At 38.6% G+C, this 14,216-nt stretch overlaps 1 protein-coding gene across 2 annotated transcripts in view; it reads left to right on the top strand.

Annotated features, from left to right (window-relative positions):
* The window catches only part of LOC124552607 (aminopeptidase N-like), a 272,739-nt gene that overhangs the window by 171,638 nt on the left and 86,885 nt on the right, over nucleotides 1-14,216 (top strand). The gene's annotated exons all lie outside the window — the stretch shown is intronic.

Below are 14,216 nucleotides of genomic sequence, written 5' to 3'. Positions count from 1 at the left end.
TAAGTGAATTCTTGCCATACCCATCCCAGCATGGCATCGTCGACTGTGGCAGTCACTTCCCATATTCTCTCCCAGAGATCTGCTACATGATGTGGTAGAGGTGGTACATACACCCGATCTTTAAAGTGTCCCCACAGAAAAGAATCACAGGGAGTGAGATCTGGTGATCGGGGAGGCCATTTCATGCAACAGCTGGCTCTGCATCTGAACTCGCCATGTTTGCGACTAGTGCTGACTATTGGCAAATTAACCAACTATGCTGTGGTGGTATTCATGGGGGGGGGGGGGGGGGGGGACTGTACAATGTTTGGTTCTTGTGCAATAAATAATTGAAAGTGTTCCCGGACTTTATGTACACCCTGCACTTTGGGTGATGCGGGTAGGATTCTGTCTAGGATATCCCTCCTCTCAGGGCACAGCGAGTGCTAGTCAAAGCCCTGGTGAAGGATATGGTTGAGCTTTTCAAGGCCAAGGTAATTAGTGGAGTTATTAATGGAGTTCTGGTTTGTGGTTCGTTTAGTGGGGCTATTGGTGTTAGAGGGGAGGATGGCTTGGGAGCTCTGTTTATGGATGAGAAGGATAGGTAAAAGGTCAAGAAAGGCCCTGGTGATGTTATTGGTATATTTTGCCTTCTACTGCAGATTAGGCTTCCATGGGTGGCAAGGCTGTATGGAAGAGACTTTTTAACGTGGAATGGATGGTAGTTATCATAGTGAAGGTACTGTTACTGGTTGATGTACTTTATACGAGGGTCACTTCAAAAGAAATGCACACTATTTTTTTTTAAAAAAAAACATCTTTTATTCTACATATTTCAAAGTTTTACATTGTGTAGATACATCCTTTAGGAACAATATTTTCATTTCTTCACATAATTTATATCCCTCTCAACTGCCTTAAGCCATCTTGGAACCAGCGCCTGTACATCCGCACAAAATTCTGGACCTACCTGTTGGAGCCACTGTTTGGCAGCATGCACAAGGGAGTCATCATCTTCAAATCTTGTTCCACAAAGAAAGTCTTTCAGTTTCCCAGAGAGATGATAGCCACATAGAGCCAGGCCAGGACTGTAAGGCGGATGTTTCAGTGTTGTCCATTCGAGTTTTGTGATCGCTTCCATGGTTTTTTGACTGACATGTGGCTGTGCATTGTTGTGCAACAGCAAAACATCCTGTTTTTGCCGATGTGGTTGAACACGACTCAGTTGAGCTTGAAGTTTCTTCAGTGTCGTCACATATGCATCGGATTTTATGATGGTTCCACTTGGCATGATCTCCACAAGCAAGAGTCCTTCGTAATCAAAAAACACCGTAGTCATAACTTTTCCAGCAGAAGGTGTGGTTTTGAATTTTTTTTTCTTGGGTGAATTTGCATGATGCCACTCCATTGATTGGCTCTTTGTCTCTGGTGAAAAATGATGGAGCCATGTTTCATCACCTGTCACAATTCTTCCAAGATATTCATCTCCGCCATTCTTGTACTGTTCCAAAAGTTCGCTGCATACCATTTTTCTTGTTTCTTTGTGAACCACTGTCAACATTCTGGGAACCCACCTGGCACAAACCTATTACCCCAACATTTTAAGTGTTCTGCAAACACTTCCTTCCCTTATCCCAACGTAGCGTGACAATTCGTTCACTGCGATGCATTTGTCAGCAGTCACCAATTCGTTCACTCTCTGCACATTGTCTGGAGTGTGTGCAGTATGAGGCCTGCCACTGCAAGGACAATCCTCAATATTGCCGTCCCCGCTTTCATCACATAACCTGCTTGCCCACTGACTAGCTGTACTACGATTGACAGCAGCATCTTCATACACCTTTTTCAACCGCTTGTGGATGTTTCCCACTGTCTCGTTTTCACAGCTCAGGAATTCTTGATGCAGAATGGGTGGCAGTTATTGAAATTGAGGTATTGCAAGTGATTACTAAGTGTGATATTGACAGTGGTACTGACCTAGACATCTTAGAAGTGGAGGTTTACATTGAAGAAGGTGCTGAGGGGGACCAGGAGAAGTGAATGGGGGAGAAAGTGTTGAGGTTCTGGAGGTGTCCTGATCCTTAGTCCAGATCATGAAGATGTCATCAGTGAATGTGAACCAGGCGAGACTTTGGAATTCTAGGTAGTTACGATGGATTTCTCTAGATGGCCGATGAATAGGTTGACGTAGCACGGTGTCGTACTTGGGTCAATTGCTGTACCGTATATTTGTTTGTAGGTGATGCTTTTAAGAGGGGTAGGACGTCAAACGGGCCGACTTGGAGCAGGAGAGGCACCACAGGACATTTCAATTTCCATTGTCTATACTTTTACAAATAATTTCATAAAACTTTGTCAGCATGACCAGGAAGGACTCAGAATTCACACTCATAGCAGTGGAAGTTCGAAAACAACGAAATAATTTTTTTTTTACGTGTGAAATTTCAACCCTTTTTTCACTTACTAATGGCTGCATTTGTTGCTGTAGGTACACTTTTCTTCATAAGTAAGAGAGATTCTTCGATGAATTTTGCACAGCATACCAACCATACTTAAAGGTGTATGAAACTCTAGAATTTTCAAAATCTATCAAAAACTGTGGTAAAAATTGAGGTAATTTACTATAAAATTTGTGTTTTTCTAAACATGGAAGTTTAAAATATAACAGCTCATTCGTTTTTTCATAAATTAAATAAATTATAGAGTTTCATACACCTGTAACTGTAGTATGTATGCTGTACAAAATTCATCGAAGAATCTCTAACTTATGAAGAAAAGTGTACCTATAGCAACAAATGCTGCCATTAGTAACTTCCACTGCAATGAGTGTGAATCCTGAATCCTTCCTGGTGATGCTGACGTAGTTTTATGAATTTATTTGTAAAAGTATATACACTGGTTATTAAAATGTTCTGTGATGCCTCTCCTGCTCCAAGTCGGCCCGTTTGATGTCCTACCCCTTTTAAAGGTAAGAGCTGGGTGCTGGATAGTAAAGGAACAGGAACTGTGGAGAGTCAGTGAAGGAAATGGTTGGTGTCATTTACATAGGAGGGTTGGTTATGGGTAATAGGCTGAAGTTGTTGGTCGACAAGAGTGTAGATTCTCTCAGTGGGGCACAATAACGGGCCACAATGGGGTATCCTAGGTGGTTGGGTTTATGGACTTAGGAATCATGTAGAAGGTAGGAGTATGAGAAGTGGTAGGGTTGGGTGGGGGTGGAGGGGGGGGGGGGGGGGTAGGAATTGAGGAGAGACTGGAGATCCTGTGTGATTTCTGGAATGGGATCACTGTGGCAGTTTTTTTTTCCTGAAAGCTGCTATCCATTCCATACCAAGAAGCACCTTCCATACAGCCTAGCCACCCATGGCCACTGCATCTAATTGCAACTGTAGTGACTATCAGTCCCTCTCCAAAGATAAGAAGGGTCTCACTGGAGCCTTCAGACACCTATATTACCTTCCTAACCTTGTACCAGGACATATCTCCCATGCCTTGTCTCTTCAGTCACCTACCACATATCCATCGTCCAGCCACAAAGTAGCACACCCTCCTGTCTCTGTACCACCCAGAACTGAAGCAACTGCTTTATTCTCTAACAGGATTTTGATTAACTCTTGTTGTGTCCTGAAATGAGGAATATCCTTTCCAATATCCTTCCCATCCCTTCCATGTTGGTATTCCACAGCCCACCAAACATGCATGTTGTAAATTTTTAAGGCTAGGCAACAAAGTTGTACTTAAGAACGCTATTTTTTCTCAGCATACAGACAGCCACATACAGCTTCTCTCTGTAACTAAAAAGGAACTTCAAAGATATTATATAAAAACAACAATATAGAAAAAAAATATCAGTGAACAACAATTTGCAGTGAATGCTAAAACATTTTTGCTTTTATCACAACACTTCCTCCTAAAGGAAAAATCAAAAATCAGTCAAACAAAGAGTAACTGTTCAACTTCCTGCACACCAGTCTATGCATGCAGCAAATTAAATCAAATTCTCACAAGTGGCTTTGTCAGAATATCAGCGAACTGGATCTTTCCATATATGTGTTCCAACATAACTTCACCATTCAGATATCTTTAATGAACATAGAAGTTTTGGACCTCTGTATATTTTGACTGATGATGATATTCTATGGTTATTCATTTTTTTACCAATTTTAATGCACTGCCATCGTCAATATAAAGTGTTGGAGGTTGTCCCAGCATTTCAGCCAATTCACTTAATAAATGTCTTAACCAAATTAATTCTTTGGCCGTTTCACTTGCGCAAATAATTTCTAGAAGTAGATTTCAGCTACAGTTGTAAATTTAGCCATCACTTTCTTTAACTGACTCATCCATGATATTTCCCAACCAGAGTACTTTTCCACAATACCTGTTGTTGAATGTCTTGTCTATTTGTCCCCAGTGAAATCAGCATCACTGTAAATTCACAAATTTTCTTCTTTATCATAAATACTGTAATACCATAATAACGTGTACCTTTCAGATACTGGAATATGCGTTTCACTCGATTTTGGTCATCAGTAGTTGGTTTTTCCATTGCTAAAGGAGCTTTATTCACTGCAAATGTTATGTATTGATGAGTTACTATTGAGAGATACCCAAGACATCAAATTCCCTCACTCAGGGGACAGAGGACAAAACTGCTTCATCTTGATGATTTTCTTCAAATCCAACTGGAGTTGAAATCATGTTGGATTCTGCCACTCGAAATCTTTCCAGTATTTGTTTCATGCATTCTTCATGACTTATTTTAATTGCACCACCTTCATTTTGTTTTATTTTTATGCCAAGAAAATAGTCAAGGGTGCCCGCTGTACCAAATACACATTGTATAGTGTTCAGAAAAGCTGTAATTTTTTTTTGTCATTGCCAACAATTAAACGAACATCAACATAAATTGCTACATGAAGTCTATTTTCATTGTATTTACAATAAAACAAGCAAGGATCTGCAGCACTGCTTTGAAAACCCACTTTATTCATGACTCCCATAAAACATTTGTCTGAGACACTGGAGACTCCATTTCAAGACCCACACTAGATGTGTATTATCTCTGAAGCCCTCTGGTTGTTCCATATACTCTTCCTCATGGAAATATGTCACTCAAAAAGCCATCTTTGCATCAAACTGTTTCAGCATCATCTTCTCTGAACCAGCTACTGTTAGCAAAACTTGAACCGTGTCATAAGATGTAGCAACTCTGTATACAACTTCATAATCAATTTCTGCTTGTTGAATATACTCTTTAACAACTAATTGGGCTTTGATGTGAGTGCTTCCATCAGCTACAACTTTTTGACGTGGAGCCTAATAATTCTGCAACATGTTGACATTCATGGGGTGTTCAACTAACTCCCCCGTATTGTTTTTTCTTTAGTGCTTCTGTCTCCGTTTTTTCCGCTCCGGGAATCGAACAGGGGGGGGATCACGGGGACCAAGATCAGAGGAATAAGTGTATATACAACATAATGACTAAATGTCACCTCTAACTGACAAACTAAACATCAGTGCCTTGTGCAGTAGAGTGAATTATAATATCTGTAATGGTGTAGTTTGTGTCAAATCCCTGACTGGTGAAGACCATGATCTAATTCTGTCCAGAAAATAAAGATTCGCCTACCATACTCCATGTACTGTTTATTACATATGCAGTACCACTGGAACTGCATTTCCTATAGGGGCAAAGGAATCTCATTAATGCATCTAGTTGCCAAATGAAAAGAGTGAATTGTGACAGTGCATTGACATATAAGCAGCTTCTCATCTCGTACAGGAAGTCACCCCTGATCTGCAGTTCTGGGTGACTTTCCCAAAATCTACCCCATCTCCTAGACCTCTCCAGTCCTTTTCCTTCACCCTTCTTCCTCCCCCTTTTAACCCTTCTGCTTGAAGAAGGAGCCACTGGCTCTGAAAGCTTGCCAATCACAACATTTTGTTATGTGTATGTCCTGCTGCCGCTTAGTGAGTAGATTTTTTATCTATCCAGTTAAATAATTTTATCAATAATTGATTCTTTTCATTGTTATAAAAGCTCATTGTTAGTATTACATGGCAATGTCAGTCTTGACTTCTAGTTCATTATTATTTACTTCTCAATTTGTGGCCTCTGTACATCATGTGATCCATGATTCAGAACAATACTACATGCACTGTTTCTTTTCCTGTTCCTTGATTTATGATGGTATTAGTTAAAGAGTGGGAATGGAAAATGTTCTGAGTGCTATAGCTGACATTTTTCAGGACAATGAAAAAACACTGTATCTCTGTTTGTATATAGCTGGTAGAGAGCTGATTTGTAGGCAACAAATTGAGAAGGTATTCTGATATTACAGAGTTATGCTGCTCACTGCATCACCATAAAACATAATGAGACAAATTAGAAAAAAAGTACTTTGTGAAGAATGCTCTAAGTGGCATATTAGGAAACTTACTGGACTAAAATGACAGTAAGGAAGAATGTACATGATGACACAAATAGCGTCATTACACAAATAGCGTCATTACTGCTTTGGAACTGACGGATTTACCCTCAGTTGGCTGACCACATTTATATTCCATTTATTTTTTGTTTACATTAGTTGTTGGCTATTTTGCAACAAATTATGTAAATGACAACAATTGTAAAATTTGAACAGCCATCTCAAATGAGCCTATCAGTTGGAAACCAGTAATGGTGTTATTTGTGTAAATAAATAGCATTATTGATAGGCACTGGGTTTTATTTTCTTCTTTGCAAGAATCAATTCATACTGGGTGGTTATAATTAAAGTGCAGCTACTCACAGAGGTCCATTGTGGACTGTAATTATCATATGCAGCAAAACGTGGTAGTTTTCCAATGCGTTAATGCAGAACCAGTCTACACTGGAAAAAATTAGTTCACCGAGCGAGGCGGTGCAGTGGTTAGCACAGCTGGATTCACATTCAGGAGGATTATGTTTAAACCTGTGTCCAGCTGTCCTGATTTAGGTTTTCCAGGATTTCCCTAAATAGCTTCAAGCAAATGCCAGGATGGTTCCTTTGAAAGGGCACGGCTGACTTCCTTCCCTAATCCGATGGGACCAGTGACCTCGCTGTTCGGTCCTCTCCCCAAAATTAACCAACAAACCAAAAATTAGTTCCAATTTTGGCCACTAGGTGCAAATCTGGCACTGTACTCTGTTTGTATGGTGGTATGACATCAACACAGTCATTTTACAAGACGTAACGTGAGTGAACAGTATGGCTGTCGGGAAGAGACGCTGTGCACTTTTAGTGACTCTGTTTTATGTGAAAGGTAGCAATTACAGGGCTGCATTGAGAGAGAGTCACCAACTGAGAGTTCTGAGGTGTTATTAAATGGTGTAAAGATGATGATAATGAAATTTGAAAACACGGGTGTGCTTGGTGTGGCACGTGGATGGGCAAGATGTCCCAGTGGAAGTTACTGATGAGGTTGATGTCGCAGTAACTGACCATGCAGCATGTACCCCAGGTAGTGCTAGAGCTTGTGTAGTGTCACGAGAATTGTCTGTGCCATGTCGAACAGTACGGAAAGTTTGGTGATCTATTTTACATCCAGACAGTTCAGCAACTAAAAAACCATGATCTGTAGAAATGTTATTGATTTGATTTGATTTGATTTATTTCGTGTTCCATAGGTCAACTGTGTTGAATACACAAGGATGTGGAACGAGTCAGTTTTTTACAAATACAGTCTGATAATCTTATAGCATATACAGAAATTTGAGTACATAATTATATAAAAACTTATACAGTAAATTCTTTGGGCAGCAATATAGAAAAAGAAAATACATATTTTCTTAGAATTATTAAAACACTACAGAAAACAGATACGGAGCACACACAGATACAGATCTCAGGTTAAATAAAATTCGTAGTGGCATTATGTCAACTTGTATTATATAATATTAAAATATTACAATTTATTTAGTTAAAAATTCATCTAGACTGTAAAAAGCATTTTCTAGCAGAAATATTTTTAGTGCTTTCTTAAACTCGCTATTGTTATGAATCTTTGTCTTTATTTCGGGAGGAAGAGCATTGAAGAGTTTTGCTCCAGTGTAATGGACACCCTTTTGTGCCAAGCTCAAATTTCTGAGTTCACTGTGTATGTCATTCTTCCTCCGTGTGTTATGCTCATGATAATTACTATTTGGTTGAAATATATCTATATTTTTACAAACAAAACACATGAGAGAAAAAATATATTGGCATGTAGTTGTGTATATTTTAAGATTACGAAAACTATTTCTACAAGAGTCTCTTGGGCGCAATCTACATATAATTCTTAAAGCTCGCTTCTGTGCAATGAACACTTTCCTTGCTAATGGCTGGTTGCCCCAAAAAATAATTCCGTACTCAATGAGACAATGAAAATAGCCATAATAGGCCACTTTTGCAGTGTTAGGTTCAACACATGTAGTGACAACCCGTAAAGCATAGGTAGCAGAGCTAAGCCTCTTACAGAGATCAATAATATGTGAAGACCAGTTCATTTTCTTGTCAATGTGCACTCCAAGAAATTTTGTTGTTTCCATTCTGACTATTGGTTGATTACCACATGTCACACTTATCTCTCTCTCTTTTTCTGTTTTTGTACAGAATTGAATAAAGCTGGTCTTACTGGAATTTAATGAGAGACCATTCACCTTGAACCAATTAACCATATCTGAGAGTATGTGATTACTGAGTTCCTCAAGATTGTTGACTGTTCTACTGCTCATAAAAATTGTGGTATCATCAGCAAATAATGTAAATTTACACGGCAGGCTTGTACATGATGGTAGATCATTTATAAAAATCAGGAATAATAGTGGCCCAAGAATTGAGCACTGGGGCACTCCACATGTAATGGAACTCCATTCAGAATCTGAGGAAGTGTCACATACTCCACCCGAGCTATTCAACACAACTTTTTGTTTTCTGTCTTGGAGGTACGACTGTAGCCAATTGCCTGCAACACCACTTATTCCTACTAATTTTGCTTTTTGCAAGAGAATCTGGTGATCAACACAGTCAAACGCTTTGGATAAATCGCAGAAGACACCAAGTGCTAGCATTTTTTCATTAAGGGTTTCTAGAACTTCATTTGCAAGTGCGTAGACTGCGTCTTCTGTTGAACGGCCCTTTTGAAAGCCAAACTGGCTTTTGCTGAGAACTCCATTCTTCATGAGATGATCAGTAATTCTTACATGTATTAGCTTTTCTAGAATTTTGGAGAAAGCTGTCAGCAAAGAGATAGGTCGATAGTTAGTTAGTTCAGCTTTATCCTCCTTTTTGTACAGGGGCTTCACAATGGCATACTTAAGTCTACTGGGAACAACACCTTTCTGAAGGGAAGCATTGAAAATATGACAGAGAATGTCCCTTATCCACACACAAGAATATTTCAATAAGTTACTAGAGACATGATGATTTTTTGAATTTCTTCTACAGTGACAGGATTAAGGTGCATTTCTGAAATTGTGTTAGAATATACAGCTTGACAAAGAGTTACAGCTTCATCAACATCGGGCTTGCAGCCAATCTGTTGAGATACTGATAGGAAGTGTTTATTAAAAATCTCAGCCACCCTTTTGGGGTTATCTATTAGGATACCTTCATATCTGATATTATTTATATCTTCTTTACTTGTTGCATCTCTTCCAGTTTCTTTTTTTACAATGCTCCAAATTGCTTTTATTTTATTATTAGAATTATCTATTTTCTTCTCATAATAAAGGGCTTTTGATTTCTGTATTAGTTTCTTCAAAATTTTACAGTATATTCTATAGTGTTCCCATTTTTCTACATCTTTACAGAATCTTATTGCAGCATAAGTTTCCCTTTTGGTTTTACATGACTGTTTTATACCTTTTGTAATCCAAGGCTTGCTTACAGAATTGGAAGCACTGTTTCTGACCCATTTCTTGGGAAATATTTCTTCAAAAAGAGCACAGAATTCATTTATAAAACAGTTAAATTTAGTATCAACATCATCATGGCTATATACTAAAGACCAATCCATTTGCTGCAACCTGTGGTTGAAAGTTCCTTTCGCCTTTTCATTAATTACTCTTATGACTTTCCATCGAGGAAATTCTTTTTTGAACAGATTAACGTCATAAATAGTGAGAATTTGTCCATCATGATCTGAAAGCCCACTTATAACCTGCCTGACAATATAGTTCTGATGTCTATTTACATCTAAAAAAACGTTATCTATCATAGTTTGGCACTCGGATGTAATTCTTGTTGGGAAATTTATTACTGAAGTCAGATTGAGTAAGTTCATCACAATCTCAAAGTCTATTTTATTCTTATTTTCTGTCAAAAAGTTTATATTAAAATCACCTAATACTACAATATCCTTCGCTTTTGAAAGTAACCATGACAGAAGGAGTTCCATTGAATGCAGAAAAGTTTTTATGTCACCTGAAGGAGCCCTGTAGACAGCCAACACTATTATTGGATAGAATTTAGTTGTTATTTCTGTGGCACATGCCTCAAATTGTTGTTCCACACAATATTTCTTAATATCTATAGCTCTGTATGCTACACTATCCTTAACATAAATTGCTACTCCACCTTTATCTTTACTTTCCCTACAGTAGTATGTTACTAAAGTATAACTTGCTATAGATGGCAAGGCACATTTATCAGTAACATGGTGCTCAGTTAAGCACAAAATCTGGGCATTATTTATACTGTCCTTTTCACTAATGTTAATAAGGAGTTGATCTATTTTGTTTAAGAGGCCCCTTATATTTTGATGAAAGAAAGAGATGCCTTCCTCTTGCTTTTTCATTCTATTAGTGCTGTTACCTGACTGAGAATCCATTGGAGTCTGCCTTGAGACAGGAGAGAGGAGACACCTGACACTACCTACTGTTGTCCCTTCTTTTTCTTCAGGCCCACACATAAAAAATCGTTGAGATGAGAAGGAGGCTCAGCATTTCTTCTGTCCAACAGCCTTCTATTTGTTGTTGTTGATGGTGGTGCTATTTCTGACACTTCAAATGTTGGTTCTACCACTACTGTTGTGTTTCCTTGTGAACTTGGAGTCTTCTCGTTTTTGTTATTTTCGTCTAAAATAATACTTGGCTGAAGAGGAACAGTAGTTCTTTTGTTGTTGAAATAGATGTCCACTGTTCTTTCTGTTAAAATTTGGTCTTTTTTTACATGTTTTGCTGCTGCTGATGAAGTTTCTAATGGATTTTTTTGAAGTGTTTTAGTAATGGAGTCAGGCGATGGCAATGCAATTATCGTTTTGGTTTTGAATTTGTTTTGGTGGTTTTTTATTACCCTGGTTATCAGGCTTGTCAGATATTCTTTCCCCAAGCCATTCAGGTGAAGTCCGTGTTGCGTGTGGAATCTACGTCCAATACTGCTTATATCAACGCATTTCACGTTTTTAAAATGTTTGCAGATTTTTGCAAACTGACTGTTGGCACTTTCTATTTCCCTGTTAACACATGACCATCTTACAAGATCATAGCGATGCGGAATATTGACAAGTATTACGTTAGTGTGAGTGAGGTTCCTCAGACACTGTTTAAGATCGCGCGTTGCACTCAATGTTTCATTTTTGTAGACATCGTTTGCGCCTCCCATAAGTACAACGAAGTCTTTATCATGCAGATTTTTTGCCTCTGCGGATTCGGTCATTTTTTTAATTTCGCTAAGTGGGGCTCCCGGTTTCACTATACCACACGAAAATGTTTCAGTTGTTTCTTTTAGTTTACTAGGAAGTCCACGAATTTGCCCTTCAGTTTCTGGCATGAATCGAAGTTGATGATGTGTTGCCTGGTATAAGGAGGCACATTTTAAACTACAGGGTGCAGTGTACATACAGAACTGCCAAATTTTGGGTTCTGTTAAATAGAATACCACTCAGTAAGAGTCATTGCACTCACCGTGTGTGACCGTATATATGGGGTCATGAGCGCCTTTATTCTCGGTCCATTCCTTGAAGTGAATACACCCAGAGGGCCTGATTTGGAAGAGCACAAATGTGTGAACACCATCATTTGCATGCAAGATGGGGCAACTCCGCATGTCACTTGCCCAGTGAAAGGTCGGCTTAATGCAGCCTTCCCCAAAAGTGTTATCTGACGGTTTCCCAGATGCATAGTCTGCAAGATCATCTGATCTGAATCCTTGTGACTTTTGTCTTTGAGGATATCTAAAGGAACGTTTTTTACCAGGGATATGTTCTGTAGCTACCTGATCTGCAAGCCAATATACAGGTACATGTTGCTCAGATTCCATCGGAACTGCTGTGAGCAACTGTCGATCACGTCAGTTTACAGGTGCAACATCTTGTCAGTGTATCTGGTGTCATACTAAACAAATTGTGTGAGAAATGGTTAACATTAAAATCAACATTTTGCCTTTGTCACTTGTTAGGTTTTTTTTCTGCCCACATCTCGTTGTGAATCCATTACATGTGGAAGAATTTCTACATATCTTTCTTGCATTCACAACAGCAGATTTGCATGTGGTAGCCAAAACTGGGGCTAATTGTATTTCCAGTATAAATCAGTTCTGCATTAATGCATTAGCATATCTACCAATTTTGCTGCTGCACGATAATTACATCCCACTCTAGAACTTTGTGTGTAGCTGCCCTTCAATTTTAAGCACCTGGTATTTTGTTCACAGACACAGTCTAAAAATGTCAAAATCAACAAAGTAGCCAGGAAAAAAAATTGGTTCCAAATGCTATTAATACTGAGGCACTACATTTTTTGGTTATAATGCAAGTACAGAAATACAGAATTAGGTTTTTAACTAGTGGAACTGTAGTCAATGAAAACTACTTCTCGTATCTTTTAGACTTCAGAACTCCACAAGTTGGTACGAAGACTATGTGCCATCTACCAACACTCCGTGGTTTGCCACCTGGATAAAGTCTGGGGACACGCAGCAAAGTGCTAAAAATACAATAGCACTGAATATGCATTTTGTGATAAAACACCACTTAGAACATTTTTCCATTTCCACTCTTCAAATTGAAAGTATAAAAATCTTGATATTGCATTCTGTTGTAAAATTTGTCTGCTAGCTGTATGTTATTTTTTATGCTTTATTGGCTAGTATGTGAATGCTCCTCTACTTCCTAAAATTTCATTGGTAAACAGATATTATGTCAATCCAGTATTTTTTGACAGGCCTAGTTCACTATAGGTGTTGTTGTTGTGGTCTTCAGTCCAGAGACTGGTTTGATGCAGCTCTCCATGCTACTCTTTCCTGTGCAAGCTTCTTCATCTCCTAGTACCTACTACATGCTACATCCTTCTGAACATGCTTAGTGTATTCATCTCTTGGTCTCCCTATACGATTTTTACCCTCCATGCTGCCCTCCAGTACTAAATTGATGATACCTTGATTCCTTAGAACATTTCCTACCAACTGATCCCTTTTTCTCATCAAGCTGTGCCACAAATTTCTCTTCTCTCCAGTTCTATTCAATACCTCCTCATTAGTTATGTGATCTACCTATCTAATCTTCAGCATTCTTCTGTAGCGCCACATTTTGAAAGCTTCTATTCTCTTCTTGTCCAAACTATTTATTGTCCATGTTTCACTTCCATACATGACTACGCTCCATACAAATACTTTCAGAAACTACTTCCTGGTACTTAAATCTATACTCGATGTTAGTAAATTTCTCTTCTTCAGAAACGCTTTCCTTGCCGTTGCCAGTCTACATTTTATATCCTCTCTTCTTCGACCATCATCAGTTATTTTGTTCCCCAAATAGCAAAACTCATTTACTACTTCGAGTGTCTCATTTCCTAATCTAATTCCCTTAGCATCTCCCGATTTAATTTGACTACATTCCATTATCCTCATTTTGTTTTTGTTAATGTTCATCTTATATCCTCCTTTCTAGACATTGCCCATTCCGTTCAGCTGCTCTTCCAGGTCCTTTGCTGTCTCTGACAGAATTACAATGTCATCGGTGAACCTCAAAGTTTTTATTTCTTCTCCATAGATTTTAATACCTACTCCAAATTTTTCTTTTGTTTCCTTTACTGCCTGCTCAATACACAACTTGAATAACTTAGGGGATTGGCTACAACTCTGTCTCTCTCCCTTCCCCAACACTGTTTCCGTTTCATGCCCCTCGACTCTTATAACTGCCATCTGGTTTCTGTATAAATTGTATATAACCTTTTGATCCCTGTATTTTACCCCTGTCACCTTCAGAATTTGAAAGAGAGTATTCCAGTCAACATT

The sequence above is a fragment of the Schistocerca americana genome, chromosome 10 (genome assembly GCF_021461395.2).
Source record: "Schistocerca americana isolate TAMUIC-IGC-003095 chromosome 10, iqSchAmer2.1, whole genome shotgun sequence".
Taxonomy (NCBI): Eukaryota; Metazoa; Arthropoda; class Insecta; order Orthoptera; family Acrididae; genus Schistocerca; species Schistocerca americana.
The sequence above is the reverse complement of the archived record's forward strand: the minus strand, read 5'-3'. Positions and strand labels throughout refer to the sequence as shown.